This window comes from Oculina patagonica, chromosome 3 (genome assembly GCF_052425735.1).
Source record: "Oculina patagonica isolate OP01 chromosome 3, crgOcupat, whole genome shotgun sequence".
NCBI lineage: Eukaryota > Metazoa > Cnidaria > Anthozoa > Scleractinia > Oculinidae > Oculina > Oculina patagonica.
The window spans coordinates 6,256,256-6,273,256 of NC_135760.1; the positions used below are offsets into that span (position 1 = coordinate 6,256,256).

A 17,001-nucleotide genomic window follows, 5' to 3' on the forward strand; every position below is an offset into this window, starting at 1 on the left:
ACATAAAATAACAGTAAGGCTGTGGAACTTCGCCATAAAAACAAGGGGTAACTCACTGAATTTTCTTCTCACTTTACCTTACCGAGATTAATATTAGTGAAATAACAGGAGTTCTACCTCACAACTGTACTAGCTATTGCTAACTACGCCTTGCTACAGCTGTCCACGACGACTAGTTTAGTTACTCTGCGTATGTCGTTGTGTTGAATGATCAGTCTAACGGTCATATTGATGGTCCCTCCTAGCGAACAGGAAGTCAGGTTTGGAGTTCAGTGCATAAAACACTGGAACTCCAAGCCAGATTCTCTGCCGCATGGTTGTGGTCCTTCTTCCTCCAATGAACGCCAGTAAGTCCGCTTGAATCTCTCATCTACCGCTAATAGAAAGTACACTGCAGATTTCTATAGCCATATACGAATAATGAGAGATTTTCTGCATTTGCTACAACAGTTTGATGAAAACGATCAACACGACCAAATCTGGTCTTCATGGCGGATGGACGTTCTGTTGTCTTCTTTCTGCTTTCCACTGACGGGAGAAAATATGAGAAAAGCAGGGCTCTGGACATAGCAACTGTACTATATGTGTGGAATATCGGAGTCTTGACTCCTAACTGTACTATCTATTGCTAACTACGCCTTGCTACAGCTGTCCACTACCACTAGTTCAATTACTCTGTCTATGTCGTTGTGTTGAATGATAATTCTAACGGTCATATTGATGGTTCTTCTAGCGAACAGGAAATCAGGTTTTGAGTTCAGTGTATAAAACACTGGAACTCCAAGCCAGATTCCCTGCTGCAGACTTTGGTCCTCCTTCTTTCAACGAACGCCAGTAAATCCGCTTGAATCTCTCATCTACCGCTTATAGAAAGTACACTGCAGATTTCTATAGCCATATACGAATAATGAGAGATTTTCTGCATTTGCTACAACAGTTTGATGAAAACGATCAACACGACCAAATCTGGTCTTCATAGCGGATGGACGTTCTGTTGTCTTCTTTCTGCTTTCCACTGACGGGAGAAAATATGAGAACAGCAGGGCTCTGTACATAGCAACTGTACTATATTTGTGGAATATCGGAGTCCTGCCTCACAACTGTACTAGCTATTGCTAACTACGCCTTGCTACAGCTGTCTGCGACCACCAGTTCAGTTACTTTGTGTCTGTCGTTGTTTTGAATGATAACTCTAACGGTCATATTGATGGTCCCTCCTAGCGAACAGGAAGTCAGGTTTGGAGTTCAGTGCATAAAACGCTGGACTTCCAAGCCAGATTCCCTGCCGCAGGCTGTGGTCCTTCTTCCTTCGACAAACGCCAGTAAATCCGTTCAATCTGTCATCTACCGCTAATAGAAAGTACACAGCAGATTTCTATAGCCATGCACGAATAATGAGAGATATTCTGCATTTGCTACGACAGTTTGATAGAAACAATCAACACGACCAAATCCTGGTCTTGCTTGCGGATGGACGTTGTTGTCTTCTTTCGGCTTTCCACTGACGAGAAAACATATAATAACAATAGGGCTCTGGATCTTGACCATAGCAACTGTACTACATTTGTGGAATATCAGAGTCCTGACTCCTAACTGTACTAGCTATTGCTTACTACGCCTTGAATGATAAGTCTAACGGCCATTGATGGTCTCTCCAACAGCAATCAGGAAATCAGGTTTGGAGTTCAGTGAATAAATCACTGGAACTCCAAACAAGATTCCCTGCCGCATACTGGGTCTCCTTCCTCCAACGAACGCCGGTAAATCCGCTTTAACCTGTCATCTACCGCTAGTAGAAAGTACACTGCAGATTTCTATAGCACCGCACAAATAATGAGAGATTTGCTGCATTTGCTACAACAGTGATAAAGACGATCAATGCCATCAAATCCTGCTCTTGTTAGCGGATTGATGTTCTGTTGTTCTCTTTCAGCTTTCCACAAATGAAAGAACATATAATGATATAATAACTTATAATTAAATTTTTCCTGAATGAAAGTTAATAAAACCAAGGCTGTGAATCTTCACCATGGCACCAAGGAATAGTAAACTCACCGAATTTTCTTCTCAATGTATACCCTACACTCTGACCGATGATTTGTGGAATACCCTGCTTCACAACTATACTACAGATACTAGGTATTGCCAACTACACCTTGCTACTGCTGACAGAGACTACTAGTTCAATAGCCGTTACTCTGCGTATGTCGTTGTGTTGAATGATAAGTCTAACGGTCATATTGACGGTCTCTCCTACCGAACAGGAAATCATGTTTGGAGTTCAGTGCATAAAACACTGGAACTCCAAACAAAATTCCCTGCCGTAGGCTGTGGTCCTCATTCCTCCAACGAACGCCGAAAAATCCGGTTGAACCTGTCATCTACCGCTAGTAGAAAGTACACTGCAGATTTCTATAGCATGCACCAAAAATTTGAGATTTCTTACTTTTGCTAGAACGGTGGACGATCAATGCCATCAAATCCTGGTCTTGCTAGCAGATAGACGTTTTGTTGTCCTCTTTCAAACTTTTCACTAAAGAAAGAACATATAATGGTACAATAACTTGTAACAAAACTCACGGAATTTCCTTGTCACGGTATACCCTACTCTGACCAATGATTTGTAGAATATCCTGCCTCAAAACTTTACTAAGTATTGCCAACTACACCTTGCTAAGGCTGTCAGACAGGCTGTTACTCTGCGTATTCGTTGTGTTGAATGATAACTCTAACGGCCATATTGATTCTCTTTCTAGCGAACAGGGAATATGGTTTGGAGTTCAGTGAATAAAACACTGGACCTCCAAACCAGATTCCCTGCCGCAGGTTTTTGTCCTTCTTCCTTCAACGAACATCGATAACTCCGATTTAATCTATCATCTAAAAAGTACACTGCATCAACATGCAGTCACCCTCGTTTTTCCCAGTGTCCCTTGTAAATCCCATCTCCGTCGTTGTTCTAAACTTTGAGAAAGAGGCCAAGGGATCTAAGGGTTTTCGATTGTTATTTTCCAATCGTCGAAAAACTGCGACGTTACATTTATTTATAAATTAGCTAGAACAATATTCATTGGCTGAAAACTGTTCAGTAACCGTTTACTTCATACTGGTGTGAAGACAACTTCGTTCCTACGGTCTCTCTCTCCCCGCCCCCAAGAGCGAGAGAAGAGAGACTCTGGTTTGGTCTGGTCAAATGTGTCTCTTCTTTCGCTCTTGGGGACGGGGAGAGGAAGACCCTGGGAACGAGGTTGGTGTGAAGATTGATTGGTGCTGTATTGGCTTGTCTCAACTGCAGTTGAATTCTGTTTTGAAATTCGGCGGCACCATGTTGCACGACTTTAGTTTGACGCTTATCTTCAGTTCACCACAGGAAACGCAAACACGTCACCAGTTTTAAATCAGAATTCAACTGCAATTGAAACAAGTGGACGTTAAGAAATAGTGGTTACGGATTCAAGGACTATTATTAGCTATACAGAAACTGATAACAAAAGGTAAACTCTGTGTTCGAACCAAGTGGCCCATACAGCCGGAGTTTATCCCGATTTCCGTAGAATACTGAGAATATTGCTACTCCCCCCTGGATGGGATGCCAGTCCATCGCAGGGATTACCCCCGGCAGGAAATTTCGCCGGTACCCATTTATACACATGGGTGGAGAGAGGCACTGTGAGAGTAAAGTGTCTTGCCCAAGAACACTACGCCCCGGCCAGGACTCGAACCCGGGCTGTTCGACTCGGAGTCGAGCGCGCTAACCATTAGGCCACTGCGCCTCCCAAAACAGAAACTGAACTCCCCTTTTATACAACATTATACAACGCCACTGCTTACTTACCATCCCGATTGAGTGGAGGTGTTCGGATTTCTATAGCCATGCACCGAAAATTAGAGATTTGCATTGAAGTAGTTTGATCGGGACGATCCATCTTGTCCTTGTTAGCGGATGGATGTTCTGTTGTCTTTTTTCTGCTTTTCACTAGCACTGAAAAAGAAAAACGTTTACTGAATCAAAGCTCTTCACAGCAAGGCTGGTGAATCTTGGCCATAGCGACAAGCAATGACTCACTGATTTCTTTCTTACTACACCTTATCACTACACCATATTGGATTACTGACTCATAACTATACTAGCTATTGCTGAAGCCTGGTAATCACTAGCGACGCAAGCAGCACAAGCATAAGAAGTTCGTGCCAAGTGAAACAAACGTCCACATGAACGTAGGCACAAGCATAAGAACACGATGTTTTAGTGGTTAGAAGGCTCGTTTTCGACTCCGTTTTCTCGGCAAGTATGGCCGAGTGTTGTTGTCTCTTCTACTTATGTGACGACGAAAGCGAAAGCGACAGAAAAAAAAAGAAGAAAAAAACAGTTACAGCTGTATCTAAAGAAAGAAGTCACCTCCATTCCTTTCGCTACTCGATCCCACGTTAGTGCCTTTTTGTTTTTGATTATGAATTCCCCACACTCTTCCGAACAACCTTGGAAAACTTTTGTTAAAATCAACCGCGGCCTAAGCGCCTTTTTTCGAAATGCTCAGACGCGGTAGTCTGGAGTGCTTTAATTGGCTTGGACACAGCCAGCCGTAAACAATTTTATTGTGCTTATGCGGTTTCTCGTTTTCACACGAACGCAAGCACAAGCGCAAGCACAAGAAAAGGAAAATTTTTGATCACTGTGCACTTGTGCTTATGCTTGCGTCAAAGCCGTTCTCACGGTAAAATAAGGTGCGCTTGTGCTTGCGTCGCTGTCCGCGAAAATTAGTTCAATAGGCTTTACTCTGTGTTTGTGGTTGTGTTGAATGATTGTCCAACGGTCATGTTTATGGTCCTTCTAGCAAGCAGGAAGAATAGTTTGAAGTTTAGCGCATAAAACACTGAAACTCCAAAAAAAAAAATAAAAAAAAAATATGTGTTTATAGTGGTCATGCACTTAGCTTCATATCTCAACGAGATAGCTAGTTTACAGGCATGCCACTGAAACAGAGGAAACAAATATTTTATAAATGAACATAACAAGGTTAAAAATCCCAACTGGCAGGAGGCAGACCAGTTAGCTATATACAAAGCGTGGTCGAGGATTTGAACTCGGGACAACCGAGAAACAAATCCAGCCCTGCTGCAGGCTTTGGTCCTCCTTCCTACAACGAACGCCGATAAATTCAGTTTAATCTGCCACTTATAGAAAGTACACTGCAGATTTCTAAAGCCATGTACGAATAATGTGAGATGTGACACATTTGCTACAAGTTTGATAGAGATGATCAATACGATCAAATCCTGGTCTTGCTTGTTGATTGATGTTCTTTCTTATTGATTGATGTTCTGTCTTCTTTCTGCTTTCATTAATATTTCCTGAATGAAAGCTTATAACACCAAGGTTGTAGATCTTGGCCATAGCAACAAGGAATGAATCGCTGAATTTCCTACCCACTATACCGTACTATGTCTGATATTTGAGGAATATCAAAGTCCTGACTCATAACCGTACTAGCTATAACCGAAGCCTACTACACACTGCTACAACAACCTCTGCGCGACCACTAGGTCAAAAAGCGTTACTCCGTGTATGTGGTTTTGTTGAATGATAAATCTAACAGTGGTCTAACGGTCATATTTATGGTCATTCTAACGAGCAGGAAATATAGTTTGGAGTTCAGTGCATAGAACACTGGAACTCCAAGCCTGATTCCCTGCTCGCAGGCTGTGGTCCTTCTTTCTCCAACGAAAGATGAATCCTTTTGAATCTGTCATCCACCGCTAGTAAAATGTACACTGCATCAAAAGTCTCTCGTTATTCCCATTTAGTGCCCGTTTTGTCTCAGTCCAATTCTTGTCTCGACCTGTATTTTTCATCAACTTTTAGAAACACGCTAAGGCTTTCCTATTGTTATTCGTAAATCATTGAAAACCGGTACTCACGATAAATAATGATAAGCGTAACGGTCATATGCGAGAAGAGATTTAGGTTTAGAGTTCAATGCATAAAACACTGGAACTCCAAGCCTGATTCCCTGCTCGCAGGCTGTGGTCCTTCTTCCTCCAACGAAAGATGAATCCTTTTGAATCTGTCATCCACCGCTAGTAAAATGTACACTGCATCAAAGGTCTCTCGTTATTCCCATTAAGTACCCGTAACGGTTCTAACTCCCTTCCCTGTCTCGACTTTCTATTTTTCTCAACTTTGGGAAACAGCCTAAACATTTCGATTGTTATTCTCCGATCTTTAAAAACCGGTTCTCACGAAGAGTTCAATGCATAAAACACTGGAACTCCAAGCGTGATTCCCTGATCGCAGGCTGTGGTCCTCCTTCCTCCAACGAAAGATAAGTCCTATTGAATCTGTCCTCTACCGCTAGTAAAATGTACACTGCATCAACAGTTTCACATAATTCTCATTTAGTGCCTTTTTGACTCAGTCCCATCCCTGTCTCGACCTGTATTTTTCCTCAACTTTCAGAAACAGGCGGGATCCGTTTTTAAATAATGATAAGCGTAACGGTCATATGCGGGTAGAGTTTTAGGTTAAGAGTTCAATGCTTAAAACATTGGAACTCCAAACCTGATTCCCTGCTCGCAGGCTGTGTTCCTTCTTCCTCCAAAGAAAGATGAATCGTTTTGAATCTGTCCTCCAGGCCACCGCTAGTAAAATGTAAACTGTATCAACAGTTTCTCTTTTTTACTATTTAGTGACTCCCATCCCTGTATCGACCTGTCTTTTTTTTCAACTTTGAGAAACAGGCTAGAGTTTCCTATTGTTATTTGTAAATAAAAACGGCAATGGCATTCTTGGGCCCACCGAAAGTTTTCACGAAAGAGTGGATGCTTGAAAATTGACGAAACCCCGGACGCTGGAAGTCCACGGGAAGTTATTCCAACATAAAAATGTCTCTGTTACTCCAATTGGACTGCCGAGAAATCCTAAAAAACACTGCTCACGACCCTAACCTTAACCTGAACCCTAACCCTAAACCCTAAACCCTAACCCTAACGCCCTTTTTTTACAGTATAGCTGTGAAAGGAATCAGCGGAGCCCCTAGTTCAGATAAGCCCAAGATAATCAAGTATTGGTAATAGTACTATTAAAATGGAACCCAATTCGGTCACACGAGTGATAACAAAATATAATAATCACACAGCGACAGTCCGAATTGTCTTTAAAATGTTGTACTTTACTTAGAAAGGGTCTAAAGAAATTCAGTTTTAAATATAATAAATAATAATAATAATAATAATAATAATAATAATAATAATAATAATAAAAATAATAACTTAAAAATATTTAATGAGAACGGCTTCCAATTACTTTAAGTGGTTTTCAAGAGGGTCCTCAAAACGTAAAAATCGACCAATAAAAACTTAAGAAAAAAAAGCGAACTCTACAATCTGAAATGTTAAAAATGATTTAAGACTAAGATATATATATATAATTAAAAGCTAAGATAAAAAGCGATTTAAAAGGAAATCAAGTATGGAGTTTAGTGCATATTCTCTTCAACGAACGCCGATAAATGCGGTTGAATCTGTCATCTACCGCAGAAAGTACACTGGAGAGTTCTAAAGCACTACACCAGAAATGAGATATTTGCTGCATTTGCTATATGCTAGCGGATGAATGTTTTGTTGTCTCCTTTCTGCTTTCACTAACGAAAAAATAGCATATTTCCTGAATCAAACCTAATAACAGCAAGGCTGGCGAATCTTGACCATATCGACATAATTTCGATTCCTTCTCACTTCACAAAACCGGGACTGATATTTGTGGAATATCGGAGTCCTGCCTCCTAACTGACTACGCCTTACTAAAGTTGTCCGTGAATACTAGTTTAATAGGCTTTACTCTGCGTATGTCGGTGCGTTAAATGATAAGTCTATCGGTCATATTGATGGTTCTCTTAATGAGCAGACTTGCTTGTTTTGAGTTTCGTTAAAATCGGAGTCCTGCCTCAGCTGTCCGTGACTACTAGTTCAATAGGCGTTACTCTGTGTATATCGGTTTGTTAAATGATTAGTCTAACGGTCATATTGATGGTTCTCCCAGTGAGCAGACTTTCTAGTTTGAAGTTTCGTGCATAAAACACGGAACTTCAAAAAAAACTAGAAACACCTGCTCAGAGGCTATGGTACTCCTTCCTGAAACGAATGATGAATCCATTTGAATCTGTCATAGTAGGATACTGGGACGAGCGCTGTAGACGTAGTTTTTGTCGCGCGGCTTTTGCCTGCTTAAAAGCGCGCTTAAATTTGCGCAGCACGAATGTTGAAAACCAACTTAGTGTACTAGCTATGACATGAACAGGTCGAAACAGCTGTCCGCGACTACTAATTGCAAACGCGTTACTTTGTGCGTGTCAGTGTATTTAAATGTTAAGTCTAATGGTAATATTGATGGTTCTCCTGGTAAGCAGACGTTCTTGTATTGAGTTTTGTGCATATCGGGGTCCTGCCTCATAACTGTACTAGCTATTGCTAACTACGCCTTACTTAAGTTGTGTGCGTGGCTACTAGTTCAATAGGCGTTACTCTGTGTATATCGGTGTGTTGAATGATCAGTCTAACGGTCATACTGATGGTTCTCCTTGTGAGCAGACTTTCTAGTTTGGAGTTTCGTGCATAAAACACGAACTCTGCCAAACTAGAAACGCCTGTTCGCAGGCTATGGTACTCCTTCCTGAAATGAATGATAATTCTATTGGAATCTGTCATATTGGGAGACTGGGACGAGACGCTGTAGACGTAGTTTTCTTCGCTCCGCTTTTGCCTGCTTAAAAGCGCGCTTAAAGTTACTCTGTGTATATCAGTAAGTTGAATGATTAGTCTCACGGTCATATTGATGGTTCTCCTTGTGAGCAGACCTCCTAGTTTGGAGTTTCGTGCATAAAACACGAAACTCCGGCAAACTAGAAACACCTGTTCGCAGGCTATGGTACTCCTTCCTGAAATGAATGATAATTCTATTTAAATCTGTCATAGTAGGAGACTGGGACGAGACGCAGCGAACGTAGTCTTCGTCCCTCTGCTTTTGCCTGCTTAAAAGTGCGCTTAAATGAGCGCTGACGAATCGCGCTCATCACCCATAGATAGAAGACGACTAAAAAAGGTCAAGGCAAACCGACGAACATGTCGCTACAGAAGACATCCATCGTCATGGTTGTTTGCTGTTCACCACCAAGGATGACCAAGTTAGGTCAGATGAAGTACTTTTGTTGCTGACGGAATTCGAGCGACAGGAAGAGAAAACCGCCTAAGCGTTACTTGTGCGTGTCTAACGGTCATATAGCGGCCCTCCTAGCGAGCAGACTTTCTTGTTTGGAGTTAAGTGCATAAAACACTAAACTCCAAACTAGAACCCCTGCTCGCAGGCTATGGTACTCCTTCTTCCTTCCTGTCATCTTCCGCTAGTAGAAAGTGCACTGCAAAAACAGTCCCCCATTTTTTCCAGTGCCCATTTGGACCCACCAACCCCCGTCTTTGCAAAAAGACACCAAATAGGCTGGACTGCAATTTGTCGATGGTTCGTTGCAAGGGTATCAGTGGAGGGAACAAGTACCTTTTTGGATTTGCCAAGACTCTGCTTTCAAGAATAAACTTATCCCGCCATTTTCTCTTTAGAGTACAAATAACTGCCTAGTTCTGGTGCAAGGATTTATTGCCAAGCACAGCACCAGTTTTCAGCTAGTTTAGTGGTAAAGTAAATAATTCTAACGGTCCAATTGATGGTCCGGTTATACCTAGCGAGCAGACACTCTTGTTTGGAGTTTCGTACATAAAACACGAAACTCCAAACTAGACTGCCTGCTCGCAGGGTGTGCTCCTCCTTCCACCAACAAACGATGGAGCCGGTAAAATCTGCCATATACTGCTAGTAGAAAGTACACTGCAAGAACAGTCTCTCGTTATTCCCAGGGTCCTTTTTGACTAAACCCCCCCCCCCCCGCCCCCTTCCCAACCCCTTGTCTTTCTAAAAAAGGACACCAGCGAGGCTTGCCTGCTAAACAGTCAATGTTTTCGCTGCAAGGAATTTAGTCGAGAGAACAAGTACTTTTTTGGATCGGCTGCTGCTGAATCTGCCTTCAACTGAATAACAGATATGTACCCGTTTTGGTGAAGAAATTATTCTACATGACACGAGCGTGGGACAAAGAAAAAATCTGAGTCCCCGACGGGAATCGAACCCATGGCCTCCCAGAATACCGGTTGGGCGCTCTAACCAACTGAGCTACGTGAGACTCGCTGTGAGCTAGGCCATATACTAGGTTGATTCAGTGGTCAAGGCTACTGGGACCATTACAAGACAAAATTATTTGCCGTTTTGAGACAGTTTGATCTGGAAGTTCGATACTAGCAAATCTTTGTCTTACTGGCGCATCGATGTTCTGTTGCCCTCTTACTGCTTTTCACTATCCAAGACAAAATACAATAACATGTTTCCTGAATTAAAGATAATAATAACACGGCTGGTGAATAACTTGGCCATAACAACAAGATGAGTACACCGTACCGTGACTGATATTTGCGGACGTGTGGGGTTCTAAAAAAGCATACGCATATCATCGAACTAGGCCTTGTTAACTACACACAGCTGTCTGCGACTTCTAGTTGTATATATATATTAAGCGTCGAATGATAATGATGGTCCTAGCGAGCACACTTTCTTGTTTGGAGTTTCGTGCATAAAACACGAAACTACAAACTAGAAACACCTGCTCGCAGGCAATGGTACTCCTATTATACAACAAACGGTGAATCTGGTTATATCTGTAATCTATCACTGGTTGATAAAACAGTCCCTCGGTTTTCCCAGTGCCCGTTTTGATCACTGTCATGGCCGTTTTCGCCCATCTTCGTTAAACAGCCTAAGGATTTCTGATTGTTTTTCTCCAACTAAAAAAAACTAGCACGAGCATTTGGGAGCTCGCCGAAATATATATATATATATATTTTTTACGTTACATGCTGCTTGGCAACCTTGCTAACGAAAACTGCGAGCTCAGCTAATCCAGGAGAACAAATTACGACCAAGAACAGTTCTCTGTCCTCCTTAAAAGGACTTAATTGTTTTCTAGTTTTGCAAAACGTTTCGGGAATCTTTGTGCCAGCTGCATTTACAAAATATACGTCCTTTTTGATTCGGTGATTCAGGTTACTGGTACCATTATCAGGGAGAATTAAATTCTCTCTTTTACATTATTACTGACAGCATCATCGCTTACTTACCATTTCGATGGAGTGGAGGTGTTCGGATTTCTATAGCCATACACCAAAAATAAGAGACACGCCATTGGTTCAAAGTAACAGCTGGAGTGACAAGAAGACAAACTGATTCCATTCCTGGTTTTGGCAGTTGTTCGATGTTGTGATGCCTTCTTACTGCTTGCCACTAAAGAGAAAACATTTTCCTAAATTAAAACTAATAACAAGGTTGGTAAGTATCGGCTGTAGCATCAATGAATAGCTAACATAATTTCCTTCTCACTATATCTACACCGGACCGTACCGTAACGTAATATTGGACTCCCGCTTCATCAGTGAACTAACTCTTGCTGACTACTCCGTGCTACAGCTGTCTGCGACTACTATATTATTCTTGCGGGTACTTAATTTCGCGAAAATTCGGTATAAGTGTATTAAATGTCGCAATTTTGTCTGTGTTTTCTGGATCAGTCGTCAAAGACTAAGGAACTACTGGAAAATATACAAAGGTCTAGCTCAATGTAACAACAAAGAACCTGTAAACGGAAACTTTGGTGACTGTACTTGGGATCTTGGTCGGAGATGCTAATCAAAAACTATACATTAAGATATTTTTAAGGATAGTTTGTTGCAGTTCCAATAGTTTATTTTTTTTTCTTGTTTTGGTATAATTAAACTTGGTGTTAATTTTCGCGTGTTTAAATTTCGCGCGTAATTAATTTCGTGTTTTTTTTTTTTTTATAATCGCGAAAATTAGTAAGGATAAGTTAGTTGCGTAGGCATAACTTTGAGTGTGGCGGTGTATTGTATCAGTATACGTGTAACTGTCTTATTGATGATCCGGCCTCAGACCTAGCGCAACAGGTTTACGGAGAGCGCAGGTTGGGGTAAAATATAACGCTGTTGGAGAACAGCGACAAGGTGTATCCAAAAAATTTTGTCACAATACCAGAAAAGATGAAGGATTTTTTCAGGTTCTTCGTTGCAAATAAAGCACTTAAGGTCATTTAACCAGAGCTGTATTTGTAGCCAAGGTTTGGTGCAAGAAACGAAATGAAATTCAATTAATTTAGTACTTTTGGTGCATTTAAGGGCTTTCTGGTACTGTATTCCCTGTGCCAGTCGAAATCATAATATTTTGGGGTTTATGTAGCACTGTTTTAGTTAACTAGGTATTGGGGGGTTGGTTTTAGCTTCTATAAGTGTTTTGTTTGGATTTTAACATGGTAGTTGCAAAAATATCTTGTCTTTCAGCATTCGTTATTAAATTTAAGTTTTGTTTCCTCCAAAGTTTTTTAAGAGCGGATATGATTCCATTCTCTATTTTCCAATTGCCCATAATACACTTTGTTTGGCCCCCAAATTTTGCATAAACTATTGTTTTTTTATTTTTCTCTTGGGAGGACAGCATATTTCCAAAACAATAGTTTATGCAATTTTTTTTTTTTTTTTTTTTGGGGGGGGGGGGGCAAACAAAGTGCATTATGGGCAATTGGAAAATAGAGAATAGAAAGTATGTGGGCAGACTTTGATATAGTAGGTATTCGAATTCTGTTAGAAAGGGGAAACTGTTTGGCTTCTCCTTGATGATTTGATTTGGTTTAATAATACCCGATTGGTGCAAGTTGTAATGAACAAACAAAATCATTGATTTTATTTTTTAACTTGCTAGATTTTACTTTGACACAACAGAAGTAAGAAAGAAATCCCAGTTGTAGAGAGTTCCATATCCTACTTAAATTTTTATAAGAAAGAATTTGAACCTTTCCAAATATTTAACAATTATTCCATGAGCGCGAGTGGGATATGAGATGGAAGATAGCTAACGAGGCACAGTTGGCTATTACTATCTCATATCCAACAAGCGCGAGTGGAAGAATTATTTTATTAACCACACCCAAAGAATTGCAATATTTGAGCTCCCAGGCTGTTCTCGTTGACGTTTACAACTACCATATTTATGATCCATGGTATATAGATTCGCCGCGGGCCCGTCTTTTTGAGCTAATATACCATTGTCTGTTAAACAATCAAAACTCGGGAATTGCAATATACCATTGCTTGTTTTTAATAAATGTATATATAGATTTCTACATAGAAACTAGTTAAAGAGACTGAAAAAAAGTTTTGGTCTCACGGCCTTCATCAGTTACAACAACCAGATTATAGATAAAGCTTAAATACAATTTTACAACAATAACATATTACGTAACTTATTCAGAGAAAATTACAATGCAAATACAGTAAAAATCCGCGTATAAGAACCTAGGTTTTTTCAAGTTAGCCTAAACAGGTTCTTATATGGATGGTATTTAGTGTAAAATTAGGCTAACTAGGTTCTTAATTAGGTTCTTAACTTTTGGTCACGAAATAAAGCAGCATTATTTTCAATGATCTGGTCTTTAATGTCCATTAACAGTATCCTTGGAGGCTCCGTAAGCAAAATACTAGATACTACTTTAATCTGATTCTGTGATTCATAAGGTTCATCTGTTCATCTCAGTTAATAATTATATTCAAGGAGGACAAGTTTTATGTAACTATGCTGTAACTTTAATGTTTACAGACTGTGTTATAAATATGTTTTTGAGAAGATATTTTAATTCTATATTTTTGAGAAGATTATTTTTCTCTTTTTTGAAAAAAAGGACCTGTTTTAGAATTTTAGCCAAAATGGTTCTTATGTGAATGGTGCTTAAAAATGAAATTTTAGCCTAACAGGTTTTTAAATGTTAGGTTCTTATACGCGGGTTTTTACTGTAACTCAAGTCAACCTTAATTAAACTAGAGCAATTAATGCGAAAAAACACAAGTGAACTTCACAAAGATGAAAGATATTGCAAATGAAGCTTAAATAAAGTTTAACAACAATAAGAAGTAACTTTTAAAACGCAGAAAACTACAATGAAAATACCGTAACTCAAGAAACTGGAACAATTAACTGCGGTAAACAGAAAATGAAGTGTGGCAAAAAAAAAATATTAAGTAGCCGACAATGAAACAAAACTACTGATGAGGTACATTTACCCTTTCAGGGAGGATTTTTTCCAATTTAATAAATATACCCCCTATACCCGTGTATGATATATCATTTGAAAGTTTTAATTTGACGTCAGTGTATATGTATTGTAAGTAGTGTTCTAGCATTGTAAGTGATGTATTTGTAATTGCTTGTAAGCGTGGTAAGAAGTGTGCCTTTGCAAGTTAAAAAAAAATTGTTATATCAATGGTCGTAGAACCTAGCAGTAGACACTCTTTTTTGGATTTTCGTACATAAAACACAAACAAGAGTCCCTGCTCCCAGGCTACGGCGACTCCTTCCTCCAAAAAAACAATGAATCCGGTTGAATCTGTCATCTACCTCTAGTAGAAAGCACACTGCAAAAACATCCCCGCATTTTTCCCAGTGCCCGTTTTGATCTCTCCCCCACAAATGAAACCCCCTCACCCAGCCCCTGCAGGTCTGTGTAAAAAGACACCATAGAGCCTGGACTTCCAAACAGTCCATTCCATGGTTTCTCACTTTCCATTCTCGCTGAATATTACAATAAGTGGCTGCTTTTTTGGGGAGGGGCGGGCGGGGGTGGGGGGTTTTTTTTTTTTTGGTTTTTTTTTTTTTTTTTTTTTTTTTTTTTTTTTTTGGGGGGTTTTTTTTTTTTTTTTTTTTTTTTTTTTTTTTTTTTTTTTTTTTTTTTTTTTTTTTTTTTTTCCTTTTTTTTTTTTTTTTTTTTTTTTTTTTTTTTTTTTCCCCCCCCCCCCCCCCCCCCCCTTTTTTTTTTTTTTTTTTTTTTTTTTTTTTTTTTTTTTTTTTTTTTTTGTCAATCCAAAGAAAACGGAAAGTTGTTATCTTCCATTTGAAGAAATGTAGAAAATCAACACTTGTCAACGAAATGGAAATGGTCAACAATTGGACGTATCTTTAATTAAACTGATTAACCTTTTGGAAAACGGAAACTTCAGAGAATGTTAAACAAACTTTGAAGACAAAACAATAAGATCCATGTTTGCTTATTGTCGCCCTTTGCATTTTCCAAAGCTGTCACTTTAATTGTTACCAAGAAACTCTTTGATTTTCTTTTTGTTCTTATTCTACTGTACGATTCCCAAGTCTCGGCTATCCATGATAAAGACGATTTCAACAGTTAGGAAAAAGATAAAGTAGAAAAAAAATATAGAGATGTTTCTGCAAACATTTTCTAGGAGTAAAAAGGTCAAAAAAACAACGGAAATTGATGCAAAATCAATCCAGAATGCTTATGGGATGTAAAAATAAACAATTTGTACAATTCAAAAAAATATGTCAAACGCGAGGATTTTTGGTCAAACCTGCTTGTAATTAGAGACAGTGTTTCATCGGCTATCCAAACACCTCGAATTTCGTCAAAAATACTACGTGGCGCGTCGTATATTCAACTCTTTTCTTGGTGTTTGGATATCCCGATGAAACACTGCCTCTCGTGTTTGATATATTACGTCACGGAACAACTTTATGCAAAGTTAAAAAAAAATTGTATCAGAAGTGTTCAGAGCCATCAATGAGCTTAAATATTTTACACAGCATTGTGAACACGCCTGAAAGTTGGACGAGTATGTGCAACGTGACTTGCCACGTGCAGTATCCCGGACTCGTGCTTTACAGAACGGTGACCGATATGCAACTTTTCTTGACATGCTTCAAAACCAAACGAGTAACCAATGGAAAGACGTTGCCGTACATTTAATTAATCTTAGAAGGTTCAATTTGAACTAACACTTTTCAAATCAAGCTTAACTCGGCTTTCATCTGCGCTAAGATGTTAAATCTAAATTCTCATTACCTAGACATAATAAAATACGCACTTATTGACATCGCCTCTCTGATGCCTGCGAGTTGCCAAACATGTATTTCTGGTTGGTCCCTGGCCTGAGCTTTTAAACGTGATTTAAGATGCGACACGTGCATTTACACTTTCTCTACTGTGTTTTCTTGTTGTTTTTTGCAACTGTCACCCGTTAACGAATCATATTCTGCCGCGATATACTTGTGCGAGGTCAAAGAGGCTCACAAATCTTCGATGTTCACATTTGCAGACTAGCTAGCGGATCTTGCTGGCGGTTACTAGCTTGCCTCGTTAACGATGAACCAGCCATCTTTGATGGTGGAACCAGCAACTGAACGAGTCAATTTCAATCAATATGGCTGCCAGGCTGGGACATCCGAAAACAGCTTCGCCCGAATGTCCAAAGATTGGATCAACGTATGGTCTGGTTTTCCAAAAACTGTCAACACCAAAGGATTGAGCCGGACTAGCACACTGAGAGCAGATTTGGGACTTTTGTGATCTCGTAATATTTGAATACTGTTGGCCACTGTTCGATAACTTTTACCACAATGTCGTTTTCTTGCTTGATTGTAAGTTTTAGTTTTCGCATCATTATTATTTGCTTGTTTTTAGGATAATTACCGTTTCAGAGTCGAGTTATCTTCCATTGTACTTTTTATATTCTACTACTTTTTATATTCTACATTGATGTAACCCACAAGCGTTTTAGTTCACCAAGACAGTATTTAGAGGACATCTATGGCATTACGCGGACTGTTAGTACGAAACTGATGTAAAAGAGAAACAATGCCATAAGACAAACGAAGTAATCGACATTCATTGTAAATAGTAACTTTTACTAACCAACTAATGGAAAACACCAGAGCAGCTTCTCTGGAAAACATGGAACTCCAAAAGAAACCAGAAACTCATTTTTTGACTGCAAAACGTGTCTTTCTTTGATGGCTAAGCGAGCCTCGGAAACACGCTAAAACATGGAACACTACCT

The 17,001-nt window shown here is 39.6% G+C and overlaps 1 long non-coding RNA gene across 1 annotated transcript in view; it reads right to left on the reverse strand.

Annotated features, from left to right (window-relative positions):
• Nucleotides 1-2,003: 2,003 nt before the first annotated feature.
• LOC144645233 (uncharacterized) overlaps nt 2,004-17,001 on the reverse strand; it is a 74,135-nt gene continuing 59,137 nt past the window's right edge. Inside the window, exons 4-6 of the long non-coding RNA XR_013569232.1 lie at nt 11,215-11,377; nt 3,836-3,976; nt 2,004-2,533 (exon numbers count right to left, since the gene is read on the reverse strand). This is a non-coding gene — a long non-coding RNA (uncharacterized LOC144645233). The remainder of the gene's footprint in view (nt 2,534-3,835; nt 3,977-11,214; nt 11,378-17,001) is intronic.